Raw genomic sequence first — 21833 nt, 5'->3', positions numbered from 1 at the left:
GCATAAACATGTCTTTTAACTTGAATTTAACTTACATCTATGCTCTCTAACTTTGGATATGCAAAAGTAGGCATTTGTATAAAATTAAACAAATAAACACATTCGTCCTACGCAACATCCTAATGGAAATTTTCTATCTCACGTGGCATCTTACGTGTATTACATGTCACGTAAGATACATGTATTTACTTGTTCTATCGTATAAAAGTTTAAGTGTCTAATTGTACACACCAAAAGTTGGAGAGAATAGATGTCAGCTGAAACCAAGTTATATGACATATTTATGTATAATGCCTATAAATAATGTACATCACGTAAGATTTAAGCAATTCTATATATATCCCATTCCATGCATAGCTAGTTATTAGATTTATATCCTAAATGACAATGCTTCATGTTCAAAATCTTTTTTCCCTTAATACAAGGGTACTACCAACAACTAAGTTGTTTTCTGAAAATAGTACTCATTTCTTTACCAAATTTTCATACAAAATTAGATCAAAGAAAATTATTCACTTAACATTAGGAATTGATCATGGCATTGGCCCGTCTTCCTCTTTTATTAAAACATTGAGTGATCATCAAGGGGATGTTATAGCTAATAATGGAATAGGGATTGTTGACTTTTTTGAAGCAAAGAACCTCCTTGTCGCTGGTGCTACGGGATTTCTTGCAAAAGGTAATAAATATTTCATTAACAATTTAAGTTTTTATACACTATCATATATAAGTGTAAATAATTTTTTATACTAGAAGGTCATTTATATTTCCTGTTGAAGTATGAGATCACAAAGCAAGATGATGATATGAACTAGAAAGCATTCCACTTTATCCCTAAGTATTTATTCCTTTCCCAAGGTTTGAACAATCGTCACATTGTTTCAGGCTGAAGTGTGGAACCATTCCATCGATAAGACTTATATATATGTTGTTAGAAAGAACATTACTTACTTAATAATATTTTATCATGCTCCTCACGCGTGGTCCTAATTATTTTTCATGATCCAAACATAAATGGATATTCTTTCAAATAATGGTGGCGGTACGACTCAAAAGAACATGTTATGTGTCAATTATATTGTCCCTCAATGATCAAAAAGAGAAATGCTAATAGGTTTTTAGACTAATTGGGCTCTCCCACTCATTAGACTAGTCTAATTTTGAGTTGGGCTTTCACTTTGGTCTATACTAATGGTATTAGAGCAAGTTGATCCATGCATGCATAGGGCCGCGACTCGAAGTGGTGGCCTGGATCCAAGAGGGTGACGACATTTCCAGTTGTGACCAACGAGATCATTTTTTTACAAGGTCGTTGGTTCTCAAGTGGGAACAATTGTTATGTCCCAATTGTTCGTGTGTGACCACCTCATCTAAAAAATCTATTCCCTATGTCGTCCCAGTTAATATGACTTACTCTCTCTTTTAGCCAGTCCCAAAAAAATTACACATTTCTATATTAAGTAACAATTTAACTTTAAAAATGTTCATTTTACTCTTAATGAAATAATTTATAGCCACACAAATAGTAGCCATCGCTTATTTTAGACAACAAGTTTCAAAAGTCTCTTCTTTATTAAACTATATGCCGAGTCAAACTAACTTATATAAAATGAAACGGAAAAAGTACGTTGTAAAAGAAAACACATATTTACTCACTTAATTATATTCTCAACATTTCCAATAAAACAATTATTTGCAGCTCTGATTGAAAAGATGCTAAGAACCACACCAAAGATAAACAAGATATATCTCCTTATTAGGGCAAAGGACAAGGAAACTGCATTTGCCAGATTAACAAGTGAAGTAAGTTAATTTATGAATTCTTTCTTTCTTCAGTACTTTCATGATAAATTTAAGTTCCGAAGTCATCAAACAATCAAGAAATTTTGTAATAACATCATTTTTCCAGATATTTTTTGGCTGGTATAAAAAAATGTTGTTATAAAAGAACATATATGAAAAAGTCAATTTCCAAGAAAACTTAACGATTATAGTGAGACGTTATTATAAAGATGTCTAACTATATAACATGGATGCATTGTTTTCCAATCAGATAATAGAGTCAAAATTATTTAAATGCCTAAAAAAATGCATGGGGAGTCATATGAATCGTTCATACTACGAAGTAAATTGGTTGTTGTGGTTGGACATATCCATGAGCCAAACCTTGGTGTAGATATTATTAGTGCTCATCAAATAGCTCAAGAAATTAATTTGATTGTTGATGCTGCAGCAAACACCAAATGGGACTTGAGGTTAACTCTCTCTATTTTTTCCCCTTTTTTTTTACAAATACACAATTTATTTAAGAGATAAGTGTCAAAAACACACCTCAATTATTCCCTTTTTTTGAGTTTCATACATAAACTATCCGTTATTAGTTTAAGAAACATATCACGGTGGTGTCTAATACACTCTCTTTTATTTGCAAAACCTTGCACATTCCACATGGATACAACATTCCACCTTAACAAAAACTAAATATAATATTAATATTAGTTAAAAAAAAACTAAAGATTAATGTAATACTAATAAAAAATATTATAAAAATATTTTTTCTCACCCACTCCACCATCTCCCTTGTTAGTTTGGAACTGATATTAAGTTTTGATGATTTAACAAACTTAGGGATCTAACAAGGAACCAGATCCTTGTTATTAAGACTACTGGCAGGGGAAATGAATGAATAAACTCAGTGTGAGGAATATTTGTGTGTAATCATCAAAAAGGGGGAAAATGTTATATTCTAGGTGTTTTGATGATCCTTACAAATGCAGGGACCTGGTCCCTGGCAGAGTGCTCTCATCCAGATTCAAATGGGGTACAACTGTAAAACTGTCACGTCAGGTGGTAGGTGAAAAGTACAGTGTACTACACCAATAGAAAGAGCGGACGAGATTGTCTGTTTCAGTGTCTCACAAATGCAGGGACGTGGTCCCTAGCAGAATTCTCTCCATCAGATGCATAATGGGATACAACTGTAAAGTTGTCCTGCCAGTCAGTGGTTGGTGAGGCGCCAACATACTAACCAATCAGAATAGACGAAGGTGTTTGTCCAACGGGAACTCCCAAAGAACATTGCAAGGGACTTGGCCCCTGCAAGACTGCGATATGAAAAGGTGACAAGACAACCGTCAAAAAATCTGCCATCTATGATGTGGTAGGTGAACAACTTTTCTGAACAGCAGGCTTTCAGCCAATGAGGTCGTCTCAAGGAGTTTGTGTGTTTAAGATAGTCTCCTCACCAAAAACACAAACTCAAATTTTGGCGAACAAAGTTTTGGATTTAGAAAATCCAAAAGCTAAAAAGAAGAAGCCATCTTCAAGGAAGTATTATCCTCAAGAGCAACATGGACCTGATAGAGGTGCAAGCTGTCTAGTTGTCTTAGGATTATATCTTTTGTGGTTACATTGTAAATCTATTCCTAATCTATAAAGGATATAGATCTTTGTTCGGTTCTGCAAAAATTCTAAATCAGTTAGGTTGATTGGTTTAGTGGGCAACATTGTTGTTGCTTAGTTGAATTCTAAATCATCTAAGAGTTAGGTGGTTTAGTGGGAAATATTGTTGTTGCTTAGTCAAAGTCTAAATCGTCTAGAGGGTGGTGGTTTAGTGGGCAACCTGTGTGTTGCTTAGTTGAATTCTAAGTTATTCTGTGTCGGGTAACTTAGTGGGCAATAGTGATATTGCTTAGTTGCTCTATTTGTAGTGGAATGGTACATTTAGGGGGAAGGGATTTAGAGGTAAATTCCTAGGTTGCATGTTGTTGTAATCTGAATCGTTGTTCTATTTGGAAGAAATGGAGTTTGGTTTGAAAAGCCTGTAAGGACAGGTCGTGGTTTTCACCGCCCTTGAGCAAGAGGGTTTTCGCGTAAAATCACTGTGCAGATTTTACTTCCAGCCATTTACTTTCTGCATTTATATCAGCTAATGTTCTTGCTGAGTCAAAAGACCTAGTCCGTTGACGTATAGTGGATGCTGACTACTGCTTGTGCTTACATTCTGTTCTTACTGTGTCAAGGGACCTGGTCCATTGACTGTTAGTGGACGCCTATATTCCAACATCCCCCCTCCACAATTCCATGTCCTTTTATTTTTAACATTCTTTTATAAAAAAAAATTAAAATATTCAGACCTCACCCCTCCCCCACTCCTTCCTTAAATATTTTTTGATATTATTTTTTTTTTTAAAAATAAAAATAAAATTCTATCCACTCCATCTAACCCTGCGCTCCTAATTGTTTTTTCTCTTACATTTTTCTCATTTTGTGTTAGACATGTACATATATTTTTAGGAAACTACTTTTTTCTACCTGTATACCGAAAATAACAGAAATAAAAAATTTATTTTAAAACAACCTCGCTGCAAATAAAAAAAAAAAATTTAGAAAAATATATCTATATAACTAATACAAAACGAGAAAAAAAATTTAAAGCGGACGGTTATGTGGGGTGAGGTAGAATTGTTTTTTTTAAAAAAATAAATTAAAATAATATCTAAATTATTATTTGAAGGGACACGGAGGGGGGGGGGGGCGATGAAGTAAGAATTTTTTCAAACTTTTATAAAAAAAAATTAAAACAAAAACTAAAAATTGGGATGTGGGGATTGGGGAGTACGGTGAGAGGAAGGAGTGGAGCGGGGTAAGAAAAATATTCTACATTTTATTTTATAATTCTCTTTTTGGGGATAGTAATACTTTAGTCTTTAACTTTAACTAATACTAATAATTTATTTAATTTTTTCAAGGTGGGTTGTTTTGTCTATGTGAAGTGTGATGTGACAATTTATTTTAAATAAAAGAGAGATGTGTGTTTTTCAAACTAATAAGTGATAGCTTAAGTATGAAATTACTCACATTCTCAATAGTTTAGATATGAAACTAAGAACAAAAGGGATAGTTAAGGTGTGTTTTTAACCCTTGTGTCACAGACTTACATTTCTACTACTAATGCTCCATGCGGCACTTGACAACTTACTCACGAATTTTTCACGATTTTGTAAGCTCAAGTAAGACTTTTGAAACTTAGATCACTAAGAGAATGAAAGAAAGAAAAAGAGAGCTTTAAAGAAGGCTTTATATTGCTTTGGGAGATTGCTTTACACATTGTTGGACGAGTTGCAAATGAGAGCCCTTCTATTTATACTACTTCAAGGGGTCAAAGTGTAAATAAAAATTGTCACTCAAGTCCCTACATATTTACAATTTATTTCCTATTCAAGAATTCTCTATAAGTCTAGAAAATTCTAAAGCCTTCCAGAAAAATATCTAGGGAGTTCTAGAATCTTCCACAAACCCCTACACAACTCTAGTTTCTCCCCCCTCCCCCCATCCCCTTATATTCATGCCTTATTTTAGTGGCAAAGTGGTAGGTCATGACACTTATATCTTTATTTTAAAGAAATAAGTTGCATGACACACCATATGTGGGCTTTTTACATTTTTTGATGAGCCAAGCCAGGGGCATATCCAGGGAGGGTGGTTATCTAAATTCCCTCGACAAAAAATTACAAAGTAAGTATAAGGTATGTTTATTTTTAATTTTTTAAATATAAGAGTAGAGACTGACTTAATAATTCAGTAGATTTAAAATCCATCTTGAAATTTAAAGTTCACATCTAAAACAGTACAATCCAGGAGCTATGCTTGTGTGGATGATTATCATGTCAAAGTGTGTTATTATTTAATCTAAAAATTGTTAGAGAGAGCACACACACTACTTCTACTTATTTAATTGATTATTTTCAACAACGTCTAGGTATGACTTAGCTCTTTATGTTAATGTGAATGGTTCGTATCAAGTCATGATGTTTGCAAGGAAGTGCAAGAAATTGAAACTCATCGTCCATTTTCCTACCGGTATGAATTTGAAAATTCATTTTTTTGAGAACAAATGTGTTTATTTAGATATCGTCAAATCTTTCTATAATAATAATCATTCTATTATAACATTGCACTATAAAGATCATTTTTTTGGAATGAATTTTTCGTATTAAGATATATTATATATTTGTTTATATAAAAATATTATTATATAGAGATCTGACTATTAAAAAATAGAATTTAATTACTTCTTCAATTTATTTGTTTTGAAGTGTGTGCCAATGGCGACAAAGAAGGCTTACTTTATGAGAAGCCTTTCACAATGGGAGAAAGCATAACAAAGGAAAAGGTCGACATATCACATTTCCTTCTACTAAGTTTCCATCCCTCAATGCTGCCTATGAGTTGGACTTTGTTTCAAAGATGAAAAATGCTATTGAAAATAATGGTGCCTTCAACAATATCATGAAAGACTTGGGATCTGAGAGGTATAACATTGCACTTTAATTTTTAGAGTAAAAAAATGGTTTTCTTTGATCCTGACTTTATGTTATAAATAATTTATGAAGAGATTAAGCTTCCTACTCAAGAAAAGCATAAACAAAATCATGATTTTAATATCATTAATAGGTATTTTATATTGATAATTTTCACCATCACTTTGTTCACAATCATCGGTCATCACTACTAACCACATTTTTCATTACAACACCACTACCCCTGTCAATCATCCTTGACATTACAATTACCATTGCAACTACCACTGCTGCCAACTACTATTAATAGCCATTATCACATCTACTACTTTTATTATTATAATTATATGCATTGTCATCGTCGTCACTATTTACTGTCTCCACCATAAGTATCAACCATTACCACCAGTACTGCAGCCAATTCATACTACCAATTATCAGCTCCACCATCACAATCATCACAATCACTGTCAACCATCTCGGACATTACAATCACCACTGCAACCACAATGGAAACTACAACAGTCAGTCGCTACCACATCTACCATATTTATCATTATAATCATATGCACTTCCACGGTTGTTGCTATCACTACCTCCACCACCATTACCACCAATTCCTACTAGCAATTATCACATTCACTTTCACAATTACCATCATCACTGTGTCAATCATAAAACCCCATCACTTCCATCATTATAACTATCACGACAACTACTAGATATTATCACCAACCATCAACAGTAGAAACCATCTCAACCGTGATCTAACTAGCGACCATAAGTGTGTTTTTTGTTAATGATTTTTTAAATGAAATTTTTATATTTTTCCTAAAATCTAATTACTTTTTATTTAAATTATATATTTATTATGAATAATAATAAATACAATATTTACATTTAGATGTTAAAAAATAAATGATCTTAATCATTTAGTGTTCAAATCTAGAGATAATATCATAATCATTGATAGCATTCAAATTAAAATATGTACAACTTACCTAAATCCCAGTGTAAAGACCTAAATTACATTGTATCCCTACTCTTTTTCAATTTACAAAAATCCCTCAAAATCAGTGTTATCCGGATACATAGCAAACAAGTCGGATACATTAAAACAAATTCAGTTACACTTTTAAAGGAAAGGTAATCAATTTTGAATGTGAGTTCCTCAAATCACGCTAATCAATTTGTTGTCAATCTTTCTCAAATGGTAACTGCTTCAATTATTTCAAAATTCAAATTTTCTTCTCTCAATTCTCTTCCAAATCCTCCTAGCTTCAAACAATTCAATCAGAAGCAAATCCTTCCAGAATCAACAAATTCAAAATTCATTTTTTTCTCTCTATTCATCGTCTCATGTTCATCGAATAATCATTCAAATCAGATTCAAATTTACCGGAAATTTGATAAGTGTCACGACCCGAGAGTACCCCCTAGTCGTAACATGGCGTATTCGACCCCGAAAGGGCCTTATACGAGCCACATAGTCATTCATTGCATTCAATAATGAAAATAGTGCGGAATAAAAAAAAAAAACTTATTTACATCCACACATTTAAACTTCTTAAAACAACTTTAAAAACACACAGCGGAAGTCTAAGTCTCACATGGCCATCTTAGACACAGTCGCAAAACATAAGTAGGGACACGACCCTTTACAATCAAAAGAAGTCTATTAAGTCTATTACATGAACAAAAGGACTTAAAAGTCTTATCCTCGAATCCATGAGGACATACCAAGTCTTGGAGGAAAGCAATCCAACACTTCAAACTAGCTAGGAGTGATCACTTGCCGGAACCTACACTTATAGAAAATAGAGAAATATGGAATTAGCACAATTAAGTACTAAGTATGATGACCATGCAAAACATGCTTTAAAAAGGGACATTTTAGTTAGAAACCATGCATTATGCCACCTTTTTGAAATATCATGAACAATAGTATAAAAGACATACAAGACAAGCATAACATCAAGTAAGTCATAATATCACCTTTAAACAATATCAACATGAAAACCTTTACCTTGGACCTTCACCTCAAGAAACCCTTATGCTATACCTCGTGCAATGTATGGGTGACGTCCCATACCACCATCCATACTAAGGCACCACATTTAGGTCACTTAAAGTAACTTATCATTCCTTCTTTCACCTTTGCACAATATTCATACATAAGAGGTATATCATTAATTAAGACATGACAAGGGAAAATAACTCATAATATAACCCAAGTATAGCATGCATCTCATATTAAACATTTGAGAGCCAACATTCTTTAATAACCTCATTTAGGGCACATTTGTGTCACATACATTAGGATTTAGAGAAACTCACTATGACCCTCTCCAAGCCTACTCGTGCAATGTATAGGTAGCATCCCATACTACTACCTACACTTTGTAGAGCTTATCAAGAAACCATAATAAAATCTCACATGATGGGAAGTAAGCGTTTAACTGACATAGACCATGAGAGCTTGTCATGGAATCCGGTGTCATAAGTCCCCACACCGTAAAGAGGTGGTCTACTTGCCTAAGGAAGACCGGTATATAGCTTAATGGATCCACTAGCTTCCTATGCGGGCACATAGTTTATGGGATAAGGTAGACGATCATTGAAACTCATGCCTAACTGTCGGGGGAGTTTCCATCTAACCAAATCCGCTCGGTGCTTAGCCTACATTCCCATAGAATAGTTCATTACTTTGACATCATCACACATGAAAGGGTGCCATAAGCCTACCGATTCAAGGTACATTATTTAACACATGAAAGGGTGCCATAAGCCTACCGATTCAAGGTACATTTAGGAAAGCTCATTAACTCCTCTTGAAAGGGTGCCATGGGCCTACCGATTCAAGTCTCATCATTAACCTTTATGGAAAGGTGCCATAGGCCTACCGAATCCAAGGTTCATTACTTATCATTAATGGAAGGGTGCCATTAGCCTACCGATCCAAGGTTCATTATAAGCATGTGTGGAAGGGTGCCATAAGCCTACCGATCCAAGGATTCAACAATCAACAATATAATCATTTATACAAGAAAATGATGCATAAGCCCTACCAATTCAAGGTATACTTTATATTGAAGAATCCTTCATATTATATCATCAACATTCATGAGTGTCATCAACACATCTCTGGATTTCCATACATTTCATAACTCAAACTTTAAAGCATCGATTCATCAATTCTCCATAGTTGGACATTTTGTCAAACACCTTGAAGGCATGTAATAGAATCAAAGAGCATGGAAAAATAGGGTAGTAATTATGCAACCAAACCAGTGAACAACCTACAACAACACCTTTACATTCATAATTAAACACCTCCACCATAAGTGGATCAAACCAAGCAAGAACAATTTTATCCCTAATATGAGATTAAACCAACTTACCATCCTCCAAAGCCATAATAACCATTACTCAATTCCCAACAATTCTATCACCACAAGGTGATTCACCCATAATTTGCCCATAAGACCACAATCCTCAATTCATCCATATACCAACAATTCATCAACATTAAATCATAGGCATTAAACCCACTTCATAAGCAAATTCAAGTCTTTTAATGAAAACATGGGTTCTTGAAGAAGTTTCATATAAAATCATCTTAAAATCATAAATACAATTTCAATTCACCAATATAATGACTTTGAAAACATTTTATCCATGAACCCATACCTAGAATAGAAAATAGAAATTTTGTTCTTTGAAGACTTTTGAAACCCTTTTTAATGGACTCCTTGAAGGAAAGATAATCAAGGATCAAGGGTCACCATACCTTTGCTATGATTCCCCAAGAAAATTGATGAAGAAAGCCTTGAATCCAAGCCCTAGCTCCAAGTTCTTCTTCTTCTTAATGAAGGATTGTAGAGAGGGAAATGTTTTTAGGGATGGGAATTGGATTATGGTATCTAGGAAATAATATAAGTCCTTTGAAAAAAAGGGTCCAACACTTAGAAAAATTTTCAGGCGGGTGAACAGTAATGAACAGTAACATTAGCTACTGGAATTTGCATTTTCTGCCGGACAGACTTTACGAAAATGGGCATAACTTCTTCGTCCGAACTCCGAATGAGATGAAACGAAGTGCGTTAGGTAGCTAACTCAAAGGGCTTTCCATGGATATATTATGGCCACCCAAATAATTTGTGTGCTAGGAGATATGACCCTCCAAAGTAGACCCTCGAAAAAGGCTTCACTTGGAAATTTCGGATTTTGATACGGTTGCTCTAAAATTTGGGTTAGACCCATTTCCCACTCAATTTGACCCCCTAAACAAGAATATGAAGTTGGATTTTCGAAAAACGAAACGGATCTTTTAGTATACCGCTAAACAAGTTTCCGGTAACTTCCGAAGCACATTTTTAAGAACTTTTGGGTCAAATTCAAATATAATCATTTCATTAAGTTCTCGACTCCAAACTCACATGTGAGGCTCTAGTTTCACTCTATCATTTTCCGAGTCGTTACAATAAGATACATAATGAATAATTGTTGGGCAAATAATTTCTTTTATGAATCTCAAATCCACAATTGCAGTAGATCGATGAGATGAGGAAAACTTGAAAATCCGATATATAGTAGAAGGAAATCCTTCCGGAATCTAAGAAAGTGGGGATTTCCTTTTGGAATCTGAAGAAAATCCATTTGGAATCTGAGAAAGCGAGGTGAGGTATGAATGATACAAAAGTGATGAAATGGTTGTTGGTCAAAATATTGATTTGTGAATCTCAAATCAACCATTGCAGCTGAATTAAAGATCGATGAGTTGAGGAAAAATTTGGAGATCTGATACATCGTTGAGGTGATGAATCAAGAGTTTGGATTTTCAATGTATCCGTTATGGATTGATACAACAAACATAAACTCTAAAGAGATCCATACCTTAGATGGATCATTCATACCTTTTATAATTTTGTGTAATCGTTTTTTGAATTTTATTTCCGAGATGGATAGATTTATCAATACATTACTATTTATGTATCTGGTAGTTGCTACGTATCATATACAATTAGCGTAAATTCGAATTTATGTATCATGTCTAAAAAATTGTGTATTTGTTCATGCAAGAATAGAATGTTGTGTATCCGATACATAGCAACACCTAGATACATGACAAATGAAACATTTAGTAGAAGTTTTATATCAAGTATCAAAATTAATATTTGAACACGATACACTGTGTATGATAAAATTGTAATGTATCATAGTGTTGAAACAAAGACATTATACATTAATTTAAGAAACAAAATTAACTAGATACATTAAAAATCTAGTTAATGTATCCCAAACTATAACCGTAAGATAGTTTAGTAATTTGAACACGATACATTATACATAATGAAATTGTAATGTATCATAATGTTGAAACGAAGACATTATACATTAATTTAAGAAACAAAAACAACTAGATACATTAAAAATCTAAACACATATATATTAGAAAAAGATGAACAAGAAAAAATGAGGGAAAAAAATTAAATTGATATGAAAATTGTAACTATTAAGATTGTAGAGAATCATTTTAAAAATCAAATTGATATGAAAATTATAACTGATAAGATAGTAGAGAATCCTTTTGAAAATTGTAACTGATAAGATTGTAGAGAATCCTTTTGAACCAAATTGATATGAAAATTGTAACTGATAAGATTGTAGAGTGAAATTAGGGAGAGATTAAAGGAGTGAAAAAAGGAAGGAAATCATGTGTTAAGGCTAAAATACTTATTTATCCGTTTGATTTGAGAATTGAAAAAAAATAAGGGATTTTGGAAATATTTTAAAATGGTAGGGAATGATGGAAATTATGGAAAATAAAAATGTGTATATAGGTAATTTATCCTTAAAATATTCTAATTTTGAGGCAAGCAAATGGGGCGTTACTTTTTTTTCTTTTGTCTATCGGTTTCTAACCTTTCGAATGGATTGGGTTGATACTTTCCACAGACAATTTATGAGTAAGTGATTGATTGATAACTACCTAGAAATATTCATCTTTCTGCTAAACAAAATGAATTGAACTCATAATTCTTTATTTGGTCAAATAGAAAAACATCTTTTTAAACCATCTTCTTTAAATTGCCATCACCATGGGCAACCCTTGGTGTTAAGGATCAGGTTTTACCCTGTCTTTTCATTCCAGAAATGCAAAGTACATTGTAGAGGGGATCGGACAAAGACCATACCTCCAAAAATATCAGTGCATGATTATAACTAAGAATGAAAAGGTATGGAAAAGAGCCTATACAAATTTCATACAAACCATACAGCTAGCTTACAATGAAATTGGCCTTTTCCAACCTTCTTATAATACTAGGAAGTTGACTACATCTTATTAATGAAATTGGCCTTTTCCAACCTTCTAAAGTTTGAACACAACAACTAGAACTAACCAACTAGAACAAAACTTCTTTCCTTTATCCTCTTTCAGCATGTACATCTCACCTCTTAAGTATGTCTTCTATCCATGTTTTATCTTTATAGTTTAGTTACCTACATATATGTTTCTTGACTCTTTGTTTGATCTCCATCATAGTTTGTTTGCTGACACTATTAAAAAGTAACTATTTATCGGGAAAAATAACCACTAACAAAGGTGCACGACATGGTAATAGCGGAAAAATACTTAAGTCTAAATTTTTTCTTCTATTTGAACCAAGAAAAGATAAATAAACTCAAGAACAAAGTGTGTTGGGCATAGATAAAACTAAATCAACCAACAATACGAGACACTAAATTTATGTGGAAACCTCTTCAGTCTGAAGAGTGAAAACCACAGAACCAAAGATCCACTGTAATTAAAAAGAGTTATAATATATTCTACAAAATGACCATCAATGAACTGTCAAAAAATGAGAAACCATAACTATAACATAACACCAAAGAACTAGAAAAGTAAAGAAGTGAATCACCAAAATACAGGTACTGTTCACGAGATGAAATCTAGAGCTAAAAGACTACGAGTCTACCTCTGTCAGTTTGCAATCAAAGATTAAGATGAAAGAAACACTTGTTCAAAAATCAGCTCAATCGGATAAGAAACGAATTAGTAATCATGATTTAAAGTTGGTTGCTAGGGTTGAAAGTTTTGTCCAAAAATCTTCTCTCTCTGTTTCTCTCTATATGAGTGCTGGTATATTCTCTTGTGTGCATGGAAATAAAACCTAAAATGGTCTTACATATGCATAGAAGCAGTAGGCTTATTTGCACAAATGAGTTGATCCAAATTGAGGTCTTATTTATCCACATATAAATGGAAAAAGACTCAAAATTCAACAATTCTTCCCTTCCCGACTATGTGGAGGAGATTGCCACCGGTGATCATGATATTGGGATATACTATTAACCATATGGTTGAGTTATAGTATTGCTTTTAATCCTTTATAAAGACTTCACGTTTATGTTAATTATTACAATAAAGTCTTTGTTTGAATAGATCATTGTGTTTAAATGTGTGTCAATTACTTATATAATAGACAATTTTTGGGTATGGAGTTGTTTTACTCATACCGGAAGATTAAAATTGTCGATTCTTATATGTTATAAATTACATGCTCACAATCAAAGATGAAGTTGGACAAACATCTTGATGATTGTAACACATGATTAAATATAATTCAATCTTAAATATGGGAATTGTCAAATTTCAACTTCTTGTGTTAGTACATTTTGCATGTATTGAACGGACCAAATTGAGATATGTATTTAGGTTCTAAATTTCAATAAATAGTATCTCTAGTCTATTACATGAGCTTATACTCTTAATCTTGATGTAGTTATTATGATCAATGGAGTTTGCTGAAGTGAGACCAAAATACATATTTTTAATCATTATTTGCCTCACATTTATTATTTATATTTGTCCTTTTTTAGCATTGATTTTATGAATTGTGCTTAATAGTGTATTTTATTTATAAGATTAAATTGATAAAAAATAAAGAAGTTTGGAGCTAAAACGAATTAAAGATAAAATGTTGAACAAGGAAATCAAACAGACAGCTTAATAAATTTTTTTTATATATATATATATATATATATATATCAAACGCTCCAAAAGAGAGAAAGAAGAAAGCAAACATACCTGCATGCCACGTGGCAATCAATCAACGCACATTTGTTGGGTCGGCGAAAGAGTTTCACGCGGAATCCAATTTCGTCAAGGTTTTGGGTCTTCAATTTTATTTGGACTTAATTATTTTATTCAGATTTTCTATATCTATAAATAGTCCATAAAAATAATTATTAGGGGGAGGGGGATAAATGTAGAAAATAACTTTTGATTTAGGGTTTTATTTTTTCTTTCTCTTTTATTTATTTTACATCTTTTCTTTGAATGATGGATTATAATTGCTCTATGTCTACGCGGAGTTAAACTTCTCGTTCTTGGATTATATTACTTACAATATGATTGTTTAGTGATTTTGATTCGGCTTGATTTGTTTATCATATTAGTTGTTCTTATAGTCTTGTGATTACTATTTTGATGCTTGATCACCATTGAAATAAACATATTGTCCGAATTAAACTCGGGAGATGAATAAAAGGATAGAACGTGGAATATAAGGATCATGATTTTTGCTAAAAACTTTTGAAAAAGTCTTCAAAGAGCCTTTGCATAGTTTACGAATTTTGCTTAGTAGGGACCTAAACACATTAATTTCTTTTTTTTTCACTTAATAATTAAAGTTGATTTGTATCTAGGATAGAGATATACCTAGAAACCATGCTTGGTCACTATACATGAAGAAATCGTAATGCTCGGTACTTGGTCCAATCTATCCCCACTCAACGATGTAGTTAAGTTGTTATTTATCGTAGACGATTAGAGGTCGGGAGACCATGATCATATATTTAACCCTGTGAATCAATAACTAGATAATCAAATAAGTTGATGAAATTCATGCTAAACATGATTGTTAGTTAAATTATAATCCTAGATCGATTCATTCATTGATTGTGTAAACATCTATCTTTTCTTAGTTAATTGTTTTTTAGTTATTTTATCTTTATTTTTAGTTTAGTTAATGAATTCATATTTTGAAATCCTCTCCTTAAATAAATAATTAGAATTAATATAATTTAGTAAGAATAATTAATTAACAAGTCTTTTGGGTTTGATAATCCGGTTCTTTTAAGAGTCACTATATTACTTGTGCGACCGCGTACACTTGTGTGTGCAATTGGAAGCAACAAGTTTTTGGCGCCGCTGCCGGGGATCGAACCCGGGTCATTCAGATATATATCACTAGTAGCCCCTTTGAGCATGTAGGTTTTATTGGTAGCCATATTTTTGCCTTGACTTTTTTGTTGAATCCCTAGTTTTTGCACCCTGCTTCCTTGAACACTGTAGCATAGACTTATTCTAATTGTTAAATCTGGAAGAAAATGGATGGTTGAGTGTAAAAGGTGATCAATGATAACTATAAAGTGATTAAAAAACTCTCCTGAAAGAATGTGATGAAAAAAAAAAACTCTATTTTGGCCCTGATCCTTAATGGACAATGTGCACCTTAACTGAATTGAGGGTGGCTAGTTCAGAAGTACGCTCAAACATTGGTCCTGGTCCTACCAAGGATATTGTGCACCTCAATTGAGGGTGGATAGTGAAAAGACATATCCAAAAAAAAAACTTTGAAAAAAAATTATTGAAGTATTCGTGAGATGATGAGAATTACTTGTGAAATAATTGTTGAAGAGAGGGCTGGAAATAAAGAGACTAAAATAATGGATGATGAGGTTTAAAATTGCAACGTGCTTAAGGAAGTGTAAGTCACTATTATATAGTTTCCTACCCGTCCCCTAGCCTACATTACAACCCGTTAAAGTCCTATTTGATTCTATTCAAACATGCTTAATTAGTGGAGATGTTCATAATGGGCAAGCCTGTGGTTCTTTGTGCATACATGTGAATTTTCTTTGTGAGTGTGAGAGTGTTCTTTGATGCTAAGTCCTTAATTTATATTCAATATTTTGATTTAAGTGTGTGGACGATTTCTTCTTGTGAGGGCACCTGTTTCATGATATATAGGTGATTTTATTAGCTTTCTTTGATGAGAGTAGGAGAGCAAAATAAATTTGATGAGTTCAGAGTCCTTCCTTGAGGTTAGGAGGTTAGAGGTTTGTTGTTTATTATTTATATCTTGCATAATGATTGAGAAGTATACTTGATGTTTTGAAATTTGTATATGACCTAAGTGTTTGTAGCAATGATTTTTTGAGATGAGCTTTAATATTTGCTCGAGGACGAACAAAATTTTAAGTGTGGGGTGTTGATGTGAGGACAAAATACATATTTTTAATAATTATTTGCCTCACATTTATTATTTATATTTGTCCTTTTTAGCATGGATTTTATGAATTTTGCTTAATAGTGTATTTTATTTGTAGGATTAAATTGATAGAAAAATAAAAAAGATTGAAGCTAAAATGAATTAAAGATGAAAGGTTAAAAAAGAAAATCAAGCAAGCAACTTAATGAATTAAATTGAATATTATATATATTATATATATAACTAATCCATAAGAATAATTATTAGGGGGAAGGGATAAATGTAGAAAATAACTTTTGATTTAGGGTTTTATCTTTTATTTCTCTTTTATTTATTTTACATCTTTTGTTTGAATGATGAGTTGTAATTGGTCTATGTCTATGTGGAGTTAAATTTCTCGTTCTTGAATTATATTTACTTACAATATGATTGCTTAGTGATTCTGATTCGGCATGATTTGTTTATCCTATTAGTTGTTCTTATATTCTTGTGATTACTATTTTGATACTTGATCACCATTGAAATAAACATATTGTCCGAATTGAACTCGGGAAAGGAATAAGAGGATAGAACATGGAATATAAGGAGCATGATTTTCTCTTAATAATTAGGATTAATTTGTATCTAGGATAGGGATATACCTAGAAACCATGCTTGGTCACTATACATGAAGAAATCGTAATGCTCGGTACTTTGTCCAATCTATCCCCGCTCAACGATGTAGTTAGGTTATCATTTATCATAGACGATTAGAGGTCGGGAGACCGTGATCATACATTTAACCCTATGAATCAATAACTAGATAATCAAATAAGTTGATGAAATTGATGTTAAACATGATTGTTAGTTAAATTATAATCCTAGATCGATTCATTCATTGATTGTGTAAACATCTATCTTTTCTTAGTTAATTGCTTTTTTAGTTATTTTATCTTTATTTTTAGTTTAGTTAATATATTCATCTTTTGAAATCCTCCCCTTAAATAAATAATTAGAATTAATATAATTTAGTAAGAATAATTAATTGACAAGTCCTTTGGCTTCTAATGCCAAAACTCAGGCCCGAGCCGACCCTGCTGAACCATTTGCTACTAGCGCATGGCAGTCAAACGCAATCAAGAATCGAAGTCTAAACTTTTTCTTATATTTAAAGCAAGGCATGATAAATAAACTCAAGAACAATGTGTGTGGGGAAGCGAGTATATCAACAACAATAAATATCGCAAGACTAAACTAAATCAACCAACAACATGAGACATCAAATTTATGTGGAAAACCTCTTTAGCGTGAAGACTAAAAATCATAGGCCCAAAGCTCCACTATAATCAACAAAAGTTACTATATGTTCTCTAAAATGGTGACCAGAGAAGTATCAAACAATGAGAAACAATAACAACAAGATAGCACCAGAGAACTAGAGAAGTAAATGAATAAAATCACCAAAATGTAGTTACTATTAACAAATTGTAATATGGAGCTATAGGACTCTGATTCCACCTCCGCCAGTTTCCAATCAAAGATTAAGAAGAAACGAACAAACTTTCTAAAAATCAACTCAACTAGACAAGAAACGAAGTGAAAATCGCAATTTGAAGTTGGCTTCTATGGCTGAAATCTTCGGTGCGAAAATGTGCACTCTCTCTCCCTCTTTTTCTCTCTATATGGCTGTTGGGATATTCTCTTGTGTGTATGGAAATATGACCTAAAGAGGTTTTACATATGCCCCATAGTAGTGGGTTTATGGGCAAAAGTGGGCTGGTTTAAATTGACTTTTTATTTATCCACATAAGAAATGAAAATGACCCAAAACCCAACATATTTTCCATTGAAATTCCCACTGAAAAATATCATTGGCTATTTTACCCACATATATTTTGATTGAATCAATGAGAAAAATATGTGATGGAAAATCATATTTTATAGCACAAATTATTCTTTGATTCACGATGGAAAAGTCTATGAAACTTATAGTAGTGTGAAGATTTGAGGTCTGGGAACTATGATTCCAGAAAGTTATTTTCTTTCCCTCCATAGTCCATGAAAAACCATGTTTAAGTTCTGAATCCTTTATTATAACTAGTGTAATATCTCCTTTAGGCATGTATGTAAGAATACACACTCAAAATATAGATGCTCTATAAATTTGTCTTTGATCCCACAATATTTTTTCCAGTACTAAGAGCTTTCTTGAGGAGCTTTATACTGTTACCAGTCTTGAACTCATAATTCATGAGATATTTATAAATTTGTCTCGATTGTTCAATCATTTGATAATCAGAGTCATTCTTAATTATAGAGATGCCAGAGAAGATATACGAAGATAACTTCACATAAAATACTTGTAATTAACATATATAACTATAGGAATACACAATATATATTTGTTCATCCTTTTATTTATATTATACATACATTTCATGTATACTATATGATTGTTAATATAATACAATAGGGCGAAGTTTTATGGATGGCACAATACATATACGTTCACAAAGGCAATCAATGAGATGGTGATCGATAGCTTGAGGGAGGACATACCAACCGTCATTATTCGTCCTTCTGGGATAACCAGTAGTTATGTAGAACCTTTTCCAGGATGGATACAATGATTCGGGTACTATAATTTTTGTACTAATTTGCTCATAGTTTTTACAAAGTTTCTGATTTGTTATATTTTTCTCTCTCACAGGGGATTTGATCCCCCTAATTGTTTTCTATGGAAAAAGGGAATATCCATGCGCTCTTTGTGATCCAAATTGTCTTATTGATGTGGTAGGCTTACTTTTTCATTAAACTTTAGTTTCAATAAATTATAATTAATACTCTATTAGTGATTGTAATCAAATATTCCAATGGAAATCTCCCTTTTGATTTTACATAATGGACCCTTCTGATTATGAGAATGTATATAACATAACTCTATTCTGACCTGGTCTAGTATGGAATGAACTTATAATCATGAAACCGACTCAATCATCAGAGTTTAGGTTTATAACTTTATCCCTTTCTCATTTTTGATATTCCAATTAGAGATAGACCATAGAAGCTTAAAAAGAAAAGTTATCTAACAACTTGTTTACTTGGTTTAGGTTGCTGTTGATGTGGTTGTAAATGCTACAATGGCCGCTATTGCCAAGCATGGATACATACAACATCCAGAGATAAAAGTTTATCATAGAGCATCATCATATGTGAATCCTTTATTAGTGTCACTGTCACGCACCAACTCGAGGGGCGCAACTGGCTACTAATGCCAAAACTCAGGCCCGAGCCGACCCTGCTGAACCATTTGCTACTAGCGCATGGCAGCCACACGCAATCAAGAAATCAAACAAGTATATCTCTGCTTAAAACTAAGCCATCGGCCGGCAAGGCCCCTGTCAACTGATCTATAAAAGAAATAGCTACTCCCAGGAGATCATATAAATAAATAGTCAACTAGCACAGAAGTCTTGATTGGGCCGTTGAGGCCACCATGATATCTATACCAAAACTAAAAGCAGGTATATATCAATACAATACATCAAACAACTCACAAGCTTCCGCAAACCAATAACATAGGCCAGCATGGCCAAAATGTAGCTATAAACCCCACACCCTAGGCTGCAAGCCCCTAAGAGTAGTAAAGATAGGTGGGACAGGGCCCCAGCCTACTCATATAGATATATACAACAAAAGGCAACAAACCTCCCAACTCTGGCAGCTCCGGAGGAAAGGGGCTAGCCAACCGGATAAAAGGCAATCCTGCTGCTGAGGAGGTCTACTCAGTTGTCTGTCAGGACCTGCATGCATGAATGCAGCGCCCCCAAGGCCATGGGGCGACAGTACAAAATAATGTACAAAGTATGAAAGGCAACATAATATGATGAGGTATCCTGATATACTAGAATAATCCAATAGATAAATCAAGGCTAAAATAAGTGTACTGATCTGCTCCTAAATCTAAACTTATCAAAAATAATAAAACAACAACCTAACCAAGCCCCCATAAACTCGGCAGGTACAAACAACACACAAGACCACCTACTCAGGCCACCATAAGCCCGAAAGGTGCCAATCAGCCTATATACCCCTATCAGTAGTCCCCTAGACCCATAGGTAGTCACATAGCCCTCTTAGGCATTAATATAGCCTTGTAGGTAGCACATATCTCTCTTAGCCATCAACATAGTTTATAGACAACTCATAGCCCTCTTAGGCAACAACATGACCTTGTAGGAAGCACGTAGCCTTCTTAGGCGTCAATATAGCCCTGTAGGCAACTCATAGCCCTGTTAGGAATCCATATAGCCCTGTAGGTAGAACATAGCCCTTCTAGGCATAGATCACATTCCTGTAGCTAACCACAATAGTCCCAACGACAATAATAACAATCCAACCACTAAAAGCGAGCAATCTAGTTATAAGCAACCTATACAAATAGCCTCTAAGTCGTGTCCAACATAGGGACGCTACTAACTGAATAAGAATCCTGACAACGGAGGATTATATCAACTCGAGCAGCCAACAATCAACAATTACGGCTACAAGTATATCAAGGATAACAACCCAAATACATTGCTTCTAATCTTTAAGGAAACATGTCGTAAGTAGGGAATAGCCCTACATACCTTTTTCGCTAAATTCATATGGCCTAATGAGTTTTAATCAATACTCACTCGATACTACAACAAGGTAGGACCATAATCAACACACAAAAATAAAAGATACCATGACAATACGATAAAATATATGTATTTTCGTCGCAAATTGCTATTTACTGCTTATAAAAGCTAGAGTCGATGAAAGAAGGGTCTTACCTCGATCTTAAGGTCATAATACGCTTCAAAACCTTCAAATATATCCAAATCCTTGCTGTTCCAACACTAAAATGTGATATGCTACTCAATCCATAAAACAAATTGTACCACGATGATGAGCCCAACGCGTAGAACAACTTTTGTCAAGGACTTAAGTCGAGAAAATCTATACTTCACTTGATCCTAGAAATAGGTTTCTCTAATTTCTCCGATTTTTAGCTTAAAAATGGTGAAAAAGCTCGAAATAGAAGATATATGTAACATTCCACCGACTTAGGGCCCCACCTCACGTGCAGCTTGCACAGTCCCACGAAAATGCGAATATCCCTCTATTTTGAAGTCGTATGAACGAACGGTTTGATGCGTTGGAAACTAGACTCGTAGACCTTCGATTTCATAGCTCGCGGGAACCATAACTCTTAATATATTGGGAGAAAACGTCCGAGACATTT

At 33.4% G+C, this 21833-nt stretch overlaps 1 protein-coding gene and 1 pseudogene across 2 annotated transcripts in view; both read left to right on the top strand.

The window, feature by feature from the left end:
* LOC125833069 (uncharacterized) overlaps positions 1-21833 on the top strand; it is a 1066246-nt gene that overhangs the window by 517248 nt on the left and 527165 nt on the right. The window lies entirely within an intron of this gene.
* On the top strand, positions 382-19833 carry LOC125833076 (fatty acyl-CoA reductase 2, chloroplastic-like; annotated as a pseudogene).

This window comes from Solanum verrucosum, unplaced genomic scaffold (assembly GCF_900185275.1).
Source record: "Solanum verrucosum unplaced genomic scaffold, falcon-dt-bn FXZP01000041.1, whole genome shotgun sequence".
NCBI classification, from domain to species: domain Eukaryota; kingdom Viridiplantae; phylum Streptophyta; class Magnoliopsida; order Solanales; family Solanaceae; genus Solanum; species Solanum verrucosum.
Note: the sequence above shows the minus strand (reverse complement) of the source record. Positions and strands in the feature narration are given on the sequence as shown.